We start from the raw sequence: 16,605 nt of genomic DNA, 5'->3' as shown, positions 1-16,605 counted from the left end.
GACATAATGCTACAACTGTCAACTACATTCAAGTACATATGAACTGTCTCAACATATATGTGTTAGTACAATCATCTTGAAAAAATATCATTGGAATGCATACTCATATTTTGAATTCATCAAACAATCAACCAAATTGTAAACATACCATATTAAATAAGTGAACTAGACACCAAATACTCAAGCACCAAATAGATATCATAATCAACTAGTCAAGCACAAGTTAGATGACATAAGCAAGTTCATACGTTAATGTATCTTAGGGGAGGCTATCTTGTGTTTATAATCAATCTAGTTAGAATGATATAACTTCACAACATATCAACCAAAACATAAATAATATCGTGATATCCATAATAGTCACTAACTAGCATGTTCACATCATAAGCTTATAAACATTTGTCATTCATGCATAGCAATCAAATATGCCTGATTAGTCTACATTAGTACAACATCATGTCACAATAAGTCTACTCATACCTAAATATTGTAACCATAACCATCTGCATAGGCCAATCTAGGTTAACACAATACCTATAACATCAAGATATTAAAGTAATAACCCTAATCATCAAGTTACTAGAATATAGAAACAACAAGTTAACCTATAACATACTCACCAACAAATATAACTTAATCATAAAGCTGGCTATCATAAAACATCAATAACAATGCATAAAACCAGATGTTACTATCATTCTTGACTATCTGACACATGTGCATATGACTATACTAACCAACTATCATCTATCATGTAAGTAACCATAACATCAAAAGACATGTACATAAACCTAATGTATATAAACCTAATGCATATAACAATCCTTAACTTACTTACCTGCATGCCCAACATGAAAACTTGTATGATGATATGCTCTTATCCCAAAGTCTAATGTTGCAACCTCATTATGATGATCTACATCTCCTCCTCTATCTCAACCCACACATTAGCATCATAACAACCAATAACATCATGATGATATAAATTGCATACAATGACTTCAAAAGGCATGTTCAACCTGCATTTCATGCATAACTACAACCAAGATCATACATGCATAACGAATGCATATAGATATAAAAACATGAGTATGAAACCATATATACATTATTCTAGCTAGGGTCTAGTCATCAAATGCATGACCATATTAAATACACAAACCATGACCTCATGCATGACAAAAACAACCACATCGTGTGCACTTGATAACATGTGAACACTGACATGCCTAATTTTGCATACTCAACCATACACACATAAATACATATTCCATGACAACACCTTCAACCTTCACATGATGACATCACCACAACCATGATCAACATGATGAAAATGCAACAATCACATGGACTACAAACATAAGGAACACATATGCAATCAACATGAATGCATGACCAACACACACCCATCCAGTTTGAGGGGTGAACCATGCTCTGATACCACTATGTAACACCCTCCTCCCACATCTACCCAAGTAACTAGCCATCCAGGCTAAACATGCGATGAGAGGCCACTATGATATGATTCGACCTCATAAGTCACGTTAAGGAAGTGGAACCAAAGGAAACACACCATACATACATTCAACATTAGCTTTAGGACCCTTAGGAACCAATCCAACACTTTAGATAGCTTGCCCTTGGGTCCCACTAAAATTTTGGACAACTTAAGCCTTAGTTGCTCTCATGCTATAGGCATGATAGCGTCCAGAAACCCAAAGTCACTATTACAGGCTTACCTACTAGCATCCAAAGGCTAAATTTGTCAGTGTTATGCCAGTATCCCTCGGATCTGAGTCACTTTTTCAATCCCAGAGCTTAGGTCACTACCTAAAATTTCATGACACCTTCATAATAGTAAAATAACATGGAAATGACATCACTAAAGAAACTTCTTAAATGGAACCTTGACTGGACCCCTACTAGCCATGACAAGCATTTCGTCAAACATATCTCGAATATGTAATCTATAGGTGTAAATAATAGTTTTGAGCATAGGGGTCTCATACTTAGCTAAGAATCGCTAAGAACGATTGATGCCTCAATATATAAGCTTCCATTCCATCCATTAGGTCATAGATACATTGATCATTCAATTACAAGTAAAAACATGGTGAAAGCCATACATGGTTACTGTCATAAAACACATACATAACCAACATAATAGTAGCATAAATACTCATGAAAATACATCCATATAGACCACATATAATCCATAAAAATGATCATATAAATACAAGGATAAATAACCTTTCATTAATGATGCAAAATCCATACCTGGGATGGGACTTCCAAGTTCCACCTGACCATAGAATGGCTTAGCCAAATCTCTCTTCATCCATTCACCTTCATGCCATATTCCAAGCATGAATGTGGGATATCATATAACACATCAATCAAAACTCATCCAGGGCTTCCAGAGGCCATCCAGCTCAACCCATCAAATAGTGATTCCACCTCACAGTCGGACATCACAAAACCATCATTAGATCAGTCTCTATCCCAGCCATCCAGGGCTTTAGAGTGTTTGTTCCAACCAAGGCTCCAAGACTAGTAACTCAACCCACACTTGTCGCTGGGCTCCAAAGCCTTTGTCCAACCAAGGCTCTAGGACTAGTAACTCAACCCACCAAGGGCTCCAAAGAATTTGTCCAGCCAATGATACAAGACTAGTAACTCAACCCAAGCTGGTACAGGGCTGTAGAAAATTTTTCTAACCAAGGCTCCAGGAACTATTAACTCAACCCAAGCTAAGGAAACATGAGAACCAACCAAAAAAACAATGAAAGTAAACCCACAATCACCATGGCTATCTAGGAAATGGAAAGGCTAGGCAATACACTGTCAATCCAGGCAATCCTCCATACCAATGACAGATCAGAACCAACAAACCACATGAATATGCCATGCATGTCAAAACTAGTGAAGGAAAAATACATGAAACTCGGTACCTGCATGCAAATCTGATGTAGCTACTAATCTCGATGCCCTCTTGCGATTTCCTGCTCTTCCTTTACCTTCTTTCTCCAAGAATCCAAGTATGCCACACCCACCAAGAGTGCTCCAAGAAAAATCTAAGTCTCCAAGAGTATGAGAGAGAATAGAAGCGAGTTCCACCAAAACCTGTCCAAAACTTGAGCCAAGAGCTTACCAACTGATCTTCAGAAGCCCTTTTATTAATTAGGTATCTATTTTCTTCATTTTCCTCCTCACATGCAACCTGTGCCTTTCACCTCCTTTTTCTCCTAATTTCCATTATTTTCATAAATAAATGTGCCAAAAATTCCATTTTGTCTTTCCAAAGCCTTAGCCATTGCCTTTGCCAATTTCCTTGGCCATAATAAACTGAATTAACATGCATTAGAATGTTTTCCCCCACCATTCATCTTGGAATATGTGTCCCATCACTGTGGCCTTATATATATTTACATGAGTTTTTAATCGGGGCTGTTACAGAATTCCTTCCCAATATTATGTTGTTCTCTATGTATTCTCATATTGTGTGTCCTTGCTGGTATCAATATGTAACTTATTCATGTTCATTCTTATTGTATGTTTATAATTGTATGTGTTATATTATTTCCATGAGTAGCCCCATGTATTGTTACGTTGTTGCATGCGCAATAGAGGGGTCACAAGGGGGGGTAGCCCCCTTGCATGGGGTCCAGGGTAGCGCCCTGGAATTTTTTCCTTTTGGAGGAACCAATAATGGTTGGGAAAAACCACCCATGGTTTTGCACATGGTTTTGGGCATGATGGTTTTCCCATGGTATTTTTTAGATCCAGTCAAGGGAACCATTGTTATGTTCTAATCAAGGGTTAATGAATTGGGGTTTATGAATACTTCAACATCTATACAATGTATTCTAACATTGAAAGGAATATAATGAAAAATCAATTTGGTTTTCCTAGTTTTGGGTTCTAGGAGAAAATATCTATGTATGTTTTTATGTTCTCACCATTGTATATTTTTCCATTTTTAAGAATTTGTTTGCAAGTAATTTATGTACATGGTTAAAACCTACAAGTAATTGGGGTTTCAATGGATGTCAATGCAGCCTCATCAACAACTTTAGGGACTCCTGCAAGTTTAGGTAAAAAATGTGGAGCTACAAGTAATATAATGAAAGGAATATAATGAAAAATCAATTTGGTTTTCCTAGTTTTGGGTTCTAGGAGAAAATAACTATGTATGTTTTTATGTTCTCACCATTGTATATTTTTCCGTTTTTAAGAATTTGTTTGCAGGTAATTTATGTACATGGTTAAAACCTACAAGTAATTGGGGTTTCAATGGATGTCAATTCAGCCTCATCAACAACTTTAGGGACTCCTGCAAGTTTAGGTAAAAAATGTGGAGCTACAAGTAGGGGCAAGGGTCCGAGGTGAAGTATCTCTTTCTTAAGAGCCCTGCAACATTTTTTTCAGAGTCTAACACATCACTTGTATGGGATGTGGGGGACCTCATTACTACTGTGACTACACTGAGTTACAAACTAATAACAACCAGAGAGAAGAAAAAACATTAATGGGAGGAGCAGCCATCCACGATCATATCTATGTAATGGTTGATAACTACCAAGATTAACACTAATCCACCATGGTAGAAACCTAAAGTATGATAAACCATGTAAAAGTTAAAAAAAAATTAATTATGGTGCTATAGATAGTTTCATTTCACCATTCACATTAGAAAAAAATGGGTTGGCATCGTACAAGCATGTTTACTTTAAACAAGTCGAAATGGATTATGGGGTAAAACAATTATTAGGACATAGTGTTGACCAATATTGAGGAAGCCTTGAGGTGTGTTGTAGTACCCTTACCCATTTGTGATGATGGAAATACATGTACAATGATATTAGGCTGGTGAGCTAGATGTATATTATGGTTAGGTTGGTGAGCCAAAATTATTTTGCAGGCATGTTTTCCTATGCATTTGTGTTATATATTTTGGGGCTAGTGTGACCAGGTATATATGTCATTTTGATTAAGTAGATGGAGGGCCAAGATTGTAAATATGATGTATAAATTTTTATAGTATTATAAAATGGGTTGGTTTCAAATCCCACTCCATGGTAAAGAGTATGGGAGGTGGTGCAACTCCATGGTGTTAGGAAACTAAGTGTTTGGTATTTGGTGTTAGGAGAAAAGGACACCTGGGACCCACATGGCTTCAGTGTGTGCCACATGGAAGAGAGAGGCCATGTAGTGATGAAAAGTATATGTTTGTATGGAAATGATATGGAGGAATTATTATCATAATTATTATAAATATTATTATAATTTTTATGGTTATCATTTTGATGGTTATTGTGATGAGGATTATGGACAAATGGTTGTGGTGATTTCAATTCCGGGCAACTAGCTAGTGAGCCCTAAGCTTGGGTTTTGAACCAGTTGGGGGTTGTTTTGGTTTATGACCTGGAAGGGTGCTTGGAATCCCTTGAAGTAGCATGAGCTCTTGGAAGCCCTATGCTGAGAAGTTCCTGGCTGGTGATAAGGCACATTGGAAGGTGAGCACTGCAGAGGGACTAGCAAGGCACAAAAAAGGGTGTGCCACTTGGGCACATGTTTAGTGAAGCAAAGCACAGTGGTTGGAGTTACGACTGTTGGGTTGGTGCCTTGGACATGGATATGAAATTATTATTGGTTTACCGTTGCTTGTGGAGCTGTATCCCTAGCTCACGGGTGACTCATGGTTGAGATTGACGAACCATGAGGTTTATGCTTGGGTGGAACATGGAGAGATCGTAACCATTCAGATTTTATTAGAAAGATAAGTGTTCAATTTTACGTGCCATGCTAATTATTGAATTTATGTGGAAACCCTAGTTTTGGCTTCTATGTCAAATGCCTTAATTATCTCGTATTTACAATTTACTATGCAATTTACACTATTTATGTGTTATGTTTTATAGTAAACTCTAGTCTGGGTTATGTACTTAGCCTCCTGCTGCAGCAGGTATTCATTTTTCATGATTGACATTTTCACATGCCAAATATCTCATACTTTGCAGGCTGCAGTGTTCCATATTTCCGGAACATGCCAATGAAGATGCCATGAAAGTATCCTGGTCCAGATGCCACTGCTGTATTCCATTTTTTATCACAGTTATCAGGCAGTTTTGCATTCAAAGGAGGTACTCAAGCTAGAATTAACTAACCTCCCCTTCTTCTCATTTCCCCCAAGTCACTTACTAACATCCCCCAAGAGGTCAAGATCTGCTTGAGCCTCTCAGGTTCATCATCTCCATGACATTCGCCTTGGTAAGGATCTGCTTTACTCAAGGACTGCTCACTCATCATCTGTGAGCCTTCTTTCCCCAACAATGCCTAAGGTCTCATACCTTAGCGCCCTCTTTGCATCTCCATATTAACTATTAACTTTATTATGTAACTCCCCTATCAGTTTTCCCTTTCCCTATTAAAAACATGTATATAAAACTCCCCTATGTAAATACCCCTCCCTGGCAACATAGCCATATTTCCTATAAGTCTGGGGAATCACAGTCCATCTGGGGTTGTCTTTAACCCATCCGAGTCATAGCAGGGATTAATCTGACACCTGGCCAGATTAATAACCTCCCCCACAAAAAAAAAACCTAAAGAAAACCTTCAAAAACCCATTTTTTCCACCTTTTTCCTACATTCAGTGCATAAAATATTAACCCGCACCGTTTTTTCACATAAAAACCCCCATTCCCTATGTTTCAACCCACCGCCGCGATATATTCAAAAGGGAATATTCCCGCGAATATCCCCTCCCACTAACCCGCCGTCACTACCCACCTACCACCAACCGCTAGATTTGGCCCGATACAGATCTACAGTGGGCGGGCTTTCCTATATGCAACACGCCCGGGCTTTAGCATCCGGGAGTTCGGTGGTTTTGTCGTCGTACTCCCGCCACGCGTCAAGCTCTAGGGTGTGGCGGAGCCCCCTCCCCCGAGACCGCCTTTGCCCATAAGTGGTGCGCCACAAAACTCCTTACCGCCCGTGACGTCACATCCCACGTCACCCTCTGCCCAGTCACCGCTTGCGTCACCCCCTTTGCCCAGTCACCATGTCGAGTCACCTGCCTGCATGGCCTCTTGCCACGTGTCACTGCCACGTCATCGTCTGTACAGGATGACGTCATGCTGACATCATCCTGCCACGTCGTCTTGCTAATGTCATGGTGACATCACCCGCCGTACAGCGTGACGTCATGTTGACATCATGCTGACGTCATCATCAACCTTTTTGCGCGTAGAGGCGAAAATCGCACTTCGGAGCCTCGGAATCCGATTCTGAGGCAGTTTTTGATGAGTGATTTGCGCCTAGTGCAAATCACTCATCGCTAGATTTTTTGGGCCTGAATGGGGAATCTTCAAGGAATCTTTTTATTCTGCTGCCCCCAGCAAGCCCGAAAGGCGCCGAATGACCCATTTTCTTCACGAATATCGCCAGAAGGACCAGAAAACGGTTTTGAAAGAAACAGAGGCCGAGAAGTAGCCATTAAATTGTGAATAAGACTCACAGCACGGCAGAACAGCATCAATTTATTGCCAAAGAGTATCAGAGGAGGAAGGAGAGCCAAAGAGTATCTGCAGAAGATTTTTTAGGGGCTCGAGGCACTTGAACATTAATGAGCCCCCCAGAAAGTCAAATCAAAGAGGAGTAAGCCCATCCTAGCTCTCAAATCACAGTCAAAAGCATTCAATACTGCCAAACAGCAATGGTGCAAAGACCAATGCACAGTTATGACAGATGAAAAGCACAGAGCCACCTGCACAGATATTAACTCATTTTGACACAGCTGCCCCCAGCACAGCTCAAAGATATTTTCTGGCATTTATTTCTTGATAATATTAGGTTAAAGTAATCAATTTTCTGTCGGACCTATTAGGTCGGCTGTATTAGATAATTTCGGATATATCTTCCCTATATATACCACCCTTCGTATTGTTTTAAGGGTTGGTTGGTTGATAGTTTTGCAGTAGAGACTTGCACTGCATACCTGACATGTTTTCTCTAATCAAAGACTGCTGAAAAGCTTGGAGGAAAGACTGTCTGCTCTGTGTCTAATGGTTTCAAGAAGTGAATCTGGAATTCTTGTGCTGCAACATGACTCAATAAGTTTTCCTATCTCTGTTGTTTTTTTTATTGATATACCGTCCAAATAGCAGAAAGAAAGAATAGTCTAGAATTGGTTAACTACCCTCTATGCTCATTTTCTGTTGTTTCTTTATGTTTTCCTCTGGATCAGTCATTAATATGAATTCCCTTCGGCTCATATTTCCCCTAATCCATTCATCTTTGACAGTTGTCTAGGAATTCTTAATTTCTCCTAGATAGAGTTCACTCACTTTCCCTCTTTTAAGCTTAATGAGAGATTCTTTGTTGCCTCTCATTCCTTATCCCTCATCCCATCCTTATAAGCTTTTCAGTGTTGTTTCATGAGCAGCTACCTTGCTCCTTATTTCTCATGTGACTAAGAAACGCACTAGCAGTCCCACTCCTTGACTCCACGCCCAATGGTTTGAAAACTTCCAGGCTATGTCTTGCCTCTCTACTTGAAATGTCTTCCTTCCCACCAAAAACAATACAAAACCCTTGTGCATCATACCTAGCCTAAAATCATCCATTAAACAAAGCTAAACCTAAAAGAGAGAGCCCTCTCTGACTGCAAGCAGGCTAGAACCTACAGTCCAAAGTTGGTCTGTGGTTACCTCGGCCGTATCCTTTTCTGGAGCTTTAAGGACAACCTGAGTGATAACATAATGGCGACTCCACTGGGGAATTTCACAAAGTTTCACGAAGAAATTTGGAAAGCTCCGCTATGAGGAACCAAACCTTCACAGCCATTCTTCAAATCTGGTTATGATCGTTGATGGTGGACAGAGATCAGGCACTCAAAGTTGATATATCCACCTGGCGACTCCACATCATCCTCATAATAAAGGCTCCACTGGAGGAAGGAACCCAAAATAAATGTATGAGCAGATCAGGCTTTTGACCTGGATTTTGATCCAAGAGGTCATGTTCTTTCTCTTCCATAAAATTTTGCTGTACATATTGTTTAAATTTAACTTTTATGCTTTTCCTTTAGAAAATGTTGAAGAAAGCCCTCCTTGCACATTAGAACAACAACCTCTCAATGCTGCTGATGCTCACCTCATGGTCAAGGGGGACTCTTCCGTCAAATCCAATCATCCTATCCCTGTTCATACCGAACCCAATCATTTAGCCCCTGTACACAATCTCGTGCCTCGTAAGGTTCCTGATAGATATAAGCCACTCATTCTGCCTCCCATGCTTAATCCTTTGCCCAAAAATCATCCCATATATCTCCCAAAATTTGATGGAGAGAATGGAGTTACTGCCCAAAAGCATATCCAGGCTTTTGAAGATTATTTAAACATTTTCGAGGTAGAAGATGAGGATGTTAGTGTTAGACTGTTTTCCCTTTCTTTGCAAAGTGAAGTTAGGACTTGGTTTAAAGCATTTCCTGAGGCAAGCATCTCAAATCTCCAGTAGCTATTCAAACTCTTCCTTGATAGATGGATGACCACAGTCAATTTTCTCATGCTCATAGAAGAATATCAACAGTTAAAGAGGATCCCATCTGAATCTGTTCAACAATTTTCTGACCGATTCATTCAAGTTTACCATTCTATACCATTGAATATAAGACCTCCCCCTGATTTGGCCCTATTACATTATCCAGCAGCATTTGATCCAGAAATAGAATTCCATATGAGAGAGAGGGGCCCCTCTACTATGCAACAGATGCAGAACATGGCGGTAGATGTAGAGGTTAATCTGAAAGTTAGGGAGGAGAAGTTGAAAGCAGAAAAAGAGGGTAAACTGGATACCTTGCTAATGAAAGCAGAGGAACTAAAGCAGACATTCACAATAGAAGTTGAAGGTTTAGAGCACCATAATAGATCTGTTTTGCAAAGAGAAAGTAATGGTGTTCCTGAACAAGCCTACTACAAAACAGATGACTTATTCATGCAGCCATACATAATGGAGCTATCGCCTGATATAACACATGAATATAATAGCTTCCCTTCCTTCAACTGTCTGCCCAAATACGATCAGTATGACGATGATTATGAACCTAACGACCAAATCAGCTTCGCAGAGGAATCAGAGCCTATTTTGGCAGAAAGCACAGTTCAGGCTCATTTGCTTGAAACCAATGATCAGCAGGCCCAGTTTAGCTGTGAAGAAAAGGAGGAAAACGCAAAGGGCGTTGAGTTCAGCGAAGGAGCTTTACCATTTTGTTTCAAGTCTTTTCAGTTTATTAGGGGAAATCATCATGCCATTTATAATCGAGTATCACCATATTTTGATGTTGACCGGCTAGAGGGGAGTCCAGGCCCTGCTCTTAATGCATTAACACTAGATTTGCAGCCCCAAAGTGCCAGTGAATGTCAGATTGCAGAAGACTCAGAAGCGGCAACATGTGACCAAAAAATCCAACTGGATTCCCTGCCTATTGATTTTTAGCCATCTCGGATATTTGAAGAAGAAAAAGAACAGTCAGCACAAATCTGTCAGGTGCCATCTCAGCAGGCTTTCAAAGAATTACAGGTTCCATTCCATGTGTTGCACAACCCATCTGAGGGCAAGTTGTGTGATGAGGTAAATCACTGCTCTTCTCCGCTAGCAGGCTGCAAAGCTCAAAATCGAGTTGTGGATGATTCACCAATTTCAAAGCATGATAGTTATCGCAAACTTTTGTACAGTTCTTCAAGTCAGTCTAGCAATAATGTATATATGCTACAGGACCCTTTTGTACAGTTTCTTGTTTCAACAAAGAAGGTCAGCAGCTTCCTGATCTTCTCAAAGATTAATAAAGCCATATCAGATTGCAAGATCTCCATTTCAGGTAATAGCAAGCATAAGCAGCAGGGGCCATTCATATTTATAATTCTTAAGTGGCTGCATTAGCTGTTTCATTACACCTAACAGCAGAGAAAGTATTGGTTAGGGTAGGTAGGTAGGATTAATAAGGCAACCGGCCAAGCAAATTTTGCAGAATACAACAGCAATTGAATACAAGGCAGTCTGACCTGCTGTTCTTGACTTTTCACAAGGAAAAGCCATCCCCAAGTGGAGCCACTGTTAGCCTCCTGCTGCAGCAGGTATTCATTTTTCATGATTGACATTTTCACATGCCAAATATGTCATACTTTGCAGGCTGCAATGTTCCATATTTCCAGAACAGGCCAATGAAGATGCCATAAAAGTATCCTGGTCCAGATGCCACTGCTGTATTCCATTTTTATCACAGTTATCAGGCAGTTTTGCATTCAAAGGAGGTACTCAAGCTGGAATTCACTAACCTCCCCTTCTTCTCATTTCCCCCAAGTCACTTACTAACATCCCCCAAGAGGTCAAGATGTGCTTGAGCCTCTCAGGTTCATCATCTCCATGACATTCGCCTTGGTAAGGATCTGATTTACTCAAGGACTGCTCACTCATCATCTGTGAGCCTTCTTTCCCCAACAATGCCTAAGGTCTCATACCTTAGCGCCCTCTTTGCATCTCCATATTAACTATTAACTTTATTATGTAACTCCCCTATCAGTTTTCCCTTTCCCTATTAAAAACATGTATATAAAACTCCCCTATGTAAATACCCCTCCATGGCAATATAACCATATTTCCTATAAGTCCGGGGAATCACAGTCCATCTGGGGCTGCCTTTAACCCATTTGAGTCATAGCAGGGATTAATCTGACACCTGGCCAGATTAATAACCTCCCCCCCCCAAAAAAAAAAACTAAAGAAAACCTTCAAAAACCCATTTTTTGCACCTTTTTCCTACATTCAGTGCATAAAATATTAACCCGCGCCGTTTTTTCACATAAAAACCCCCATTCCCTATGTTTCAACCCACCGCCGCAATATATTCAAAAGGGAATATTCCCACAAATATCCCCGCCCACTAACCCGCCGTCACTACCCACCTACCAACAACCTCTAGATCTAGCCCGATACAGATCTACGGTGGGCGGGCTTTCCTATATGCAACACGCCCGGGCTTTAGCGTCCGGGAGTTCGGTGGTTTTGTCGTCGTACTCCCGCCACGCGTCAAGCTCTGGGGTGTGGCGGAGCCCCCTCCCCCGAGAATGCCTTTGCCCATAAGCGGTGCACCACAAAACTGCTTACCGCCCGTGACATCACATCCCACGTCACCCTCTGCCCAGTCACCATTTGCATCACCCCCTTTGCCCAGTAACCATGTCGAGTCACCTGCCTGCGTGGCCTCTTGCCACGTGTCACTACCATGTCATCGTCCGTACAGGATGACGTCATCCCGCCACGTCGTCTTGCTGACGTCACCCGCCGTACAACGTGACGTCATGCTGACATCATCATCAACCTTTTTGCACGTAGAGGCGAAAATCGCACTTCGGAGCCCCGGAATCCGATTCTGAGGTAGTTTTTGATGAGCTCATCGCTAGATTTTTTGGGCCTAAATGGGGAATCTTCAAGGAATCTTTTTATTCTGCGGCCCCCAGCAAGCCTGAAAGGCACCGAATGACCCATTTTTCTTCACGAATCTCGCCAGAAGGACCAGAAAACGGTTTTGAAAGAAACAAAGGCCGAGCAGCAACCATTAAATTGTGAATAAGACTCACAGCACGGCAGAGCAGCATCAATTTATTGCCAAAGAGTATCAGAGGAGGAAGGAGAGCCAAAGAGTATCCGCAGAAGATTTTTTAGGGGCCCGAGGCACTTGAACATTGATGAGCCCCCCAGAAAGTCAAATCAAAGAGGAGTAAGCCCATCCTAGCTCTCAAATCACAGTCAAAAGCATTCAATACCGCCAAACAGCAATGGTGCAAAGACCAATGCACAGTTATGACAGATGAAAAGCACAGAGCCACCTGGACAGATATTAACTCATTTTGACACAACTGCCCCCAGCACAGCTCGAAGATATTTTCTGGCATTTATTTCTGGATAAGATTAGGTTAAAGTAATCAATTTTCTGTCGGACCTGTTAGGTTGGCTATATTAGATAATTTCAGATATATATTCCCTATATATACCGCCCTCCGTATTGTTTTAAGGGTTGGTTGGTTGATAGTTTTGTAGTAGAGACTCGCACTGCATACCTGACATGTTTTCTGTAATCAAAGACTACTGAAAAGATTGGAGGAAAGACTGTCTGCTCTGTGTCTAATGGTTTCAAGAAGTGAATCTGGAATTCTTGTGCTGCAACATGACTCAATAAGTTTTCCTATCTCTGTTGTTTTTTTGTTGATATACCGTCCAAATAGCAGAAAGAAAGAATAGTCTAGAATTGGTTAACTGCCCTCTATGCTCATTTTCTGCTGTTTCTTTATGTTTTCCTCTGGATCAGTCATGAATATGAATTCCCTTCGGCTCATATTTCCCCTAATCCATTCATCTTTGACATTTGTCTAGGAATTCTTAATTGCTCCTAGATAGAGTTCACTCACTTTCCCTCTTTTAAGCTTAATGAGAGATTCTTTGTTGCCTCTCATTCCTTATCCCTCATCCCATCCTTATAAGCTTTTCAGTGTTGTTTCATGAGCAGCTACCTTGCTCCTTATTTCTCATGTGACCAAGAAATGCACCGGCAGTCCCACTCCTCGACTCCACGCCCAATGGTTTGAAAACTTCCAGGCTATGTCTTTCCTCTCTACTTGAAATGTCTTCCTTCCCACCAAAAGCAATACAAAACCCTTGTGCATCATACCTAGCCTAAAATCATCCATTAAACAAAACTAAACCTAAAAGAGAGAGCCCTCTCTGACTGCAGGTAGGCTAGAACCTGCAGTCCAAAGTTGGTCTGTGGTTACCTCGGCCGTATCCTTTTCTGGAGCTTTAAGGACAACCTGAGTGATAACACTTGGTATGCCAGAATGGGCTTTAGGGTGTCAAATGCTTGAAATTTATTACTCACATATGAAATATGTTGTTAGGGTTTGGTCCATCCAGGGCTTGACCCTGCTCTAATTACATAATTATGAGTGGAGATTTCCGCTATGTATAATTATAATGTGCTACTACATGTTTACCAAATGAACTTCATCTTATTATGAATTAAATCATGTGATTATGTAGGAAATTCATGAATTGTTTGGTGAATTTAGGTTCAAGGTATGTATCATTGTCTGGATGGTGGCTAGGGATGTTACAAGGTGGTATCAGAGCCCAGTTTGCAACATTGGGCATGATTGGACCAAATTCAAGGCAGAATGAGGATATTTTTTACAGGTTACAGGGTATCTACCATTTATTTAATAGAAGTCATGATGGTGGAAGTAGTAGAAATTTCCCTAAATCTAAGGATAGGTACCACATAAGGATACCTAACAAAGTTTAAATGGTAATTACAAGTTGTAATTTGGCGGTGATTGGGAGAAATTTAGCCACATAGGACTAAATTTGTTCAATGGTAGCGAAAGGAGGTGTTGGACAAGATTTTCATTAGTTTACGGAAATACCTCGCCGGAAATTGTGGTTACATGTTTAAATTTTTATTAGGTATGCTATGGATGTCTCCAGGAATACACAGTTGAAATTATAATATACAAGAATATGTATATATATATATATATATATATATATATATATATATATATATATATATATATATATATATATATATATATATAATACACAACAAGTGTTTGATATAAGTCGGGAATGAGATGTCTTCCCATAAATAATGGTGATATATCCTTCCAGAGAGTAAGTTAAATTGGACATGAAGAATTGTTGGAAGGAATTTAATTCTTATTTGGGCAGTTAGGCTCATGGGTGCTTCTCTCAAAGAACCTTTGGCATATCACGTACATTTTTTTCATACTAAACAATACCCCTAATTTGACTACATTTTGAAAAATACCTCTAAAAATCATATTATTTAACCCCCTACCAATAAAAACCCAATACACTTTCCCGATTAATAAAACCCCCACTTTCACTAGATATTATAGTTATCCATTTTTTCATTAACATTTTTTATACCCCTTTATATTTTTTCATTAACTTTGAGCTCCATTTTTTATACCTGCCAATATAAAAACCATTTACCCCCTATGATATGCTCAATATATTATGTCATTTTTTCCTCAATATATATCCCCCAATATGAATGTATGTGGTGTGGTATTTCCCCCCAGTGAATCCCCCATGTTTAGGCTCATGATGACTAGATGAGGGTCGTCTTTCATCTTGATAGATTAGTTATACTAATAACTCGAAATAAGAATATCCTTTTGGGATGGAAAAAATTATCCATTTATGAGAAGAGAGGTCTTAATGCAAAACAATTTAAAGATGATTATATTTCATGGAGCCTTAAGAGATCTTAAGAGCCTTTTGTTGGCATGGATGATTATATTTCTTAAGTGTTGTGTAGTTTTATTTGATCATTTGAAGGTTGTTTCAAATAAAAATAATGGGATATATTTTTGGTAAAAACTAACCATGTTTGATTTCTAGGTAACTCGAGCATCATCTTCCAGTGTAGGAGGCTGTAAACAATTTCGTTGAAATTTTATAGTAGTTATTTTACTCTTTTCAAACATCAGTTTACCAGTCACTCATGGAAATGTTTGGAATAAGTTAAGCCTTTTGCAGTCTTGAAAGAAATATCTTTACAAGTTTTATGGTCAATTAGCTAAAAATATCTAGGTTGACTTTCCTTGTCACTATTTTCTTGTGGTCATCTTTGCATTTCCAAAAAAATTTGGTCATGTTGTGTATTATTTATAAATTTCACAAAAAAACTTGGAGTATTTTGGTAACCATGATAGTTGCCTTCAATATAAAATCATCATTTGATTCAATTTGAAATTGGTAGGTGGGGAGTCGCATTAACACAACAAAAGGTTATGTTCCATTTAAATTAAAATAAAACATAAACTGGAAAATAATTTTGACTCTCATAAAAGTATGTGGATGTCAATTTAAAGTTATGGTTATAATTTGGTTTGGCCTATGGATTCGTAGTCCTATTCTTGCTCTAAAACATTATTAATTATCTATAAGTTACGAAGGTTGAAAGTGGATTTATTAAAATGGGGTCATGTACGATGGTTTTGTAACTCATGTTTTCGACGTCTAAGGGAAATACATTGTTGTATCTGTTAATTAGGCATTTGGGAAGTGGAAAACCCAAGCTTCCTATCACTTGCATGAAGCTCTATGATGATATCCTTATCAAGGGATACTATACTATGAGGCTCTGGATTGGAAATCCACCACAATAATTTTCTCTAATTGTGGATTCAAGCAACACTATCACATAGGTCCCCTGTTCAAACTATACATGATGTAGCAATCACCAAGAAAGATCCAATATTTTAACCAGATTTTTCAAGCACATACCAATGCATAATGTGTGGTTTCGATTGTGGTCTTTGTGACATAAACAAAAATCAATATAAATATGAGAGGAAATATGTAGAGATGAGCACTAATAGTGATGTATTTGGAGAGGTTATGGTGTCTGCTGGAGTTGATAGTGCACTTTTGCCACAACGTACAGTGTTTGGATATGAAAATTCAGAGGTTGGTGACCTCTATCATCAACTTCAAATGGAATTATGGGGCTTGGCCACA

The sequence above is a fragment of the Pinus tabuliformis genome, chromosome X (genome assembly GCF_031772625.1).
Source record: "Pinus tabuliformis cultivar Carrire ecotype Pingquan chromosome X, CPIR1, whole genome shotgun sequence".
In the NCBI taxonomy this organism is placed as follows: domain Eukaryota; kingdom Viridiplantae; phylum Streptophyta; class Pinopsida; order Pinales; family Pinaceae; genus Pinus; species Pinus tabuliformis.
Note: the sequence above shows the minus strand (reverse complement) of the source record.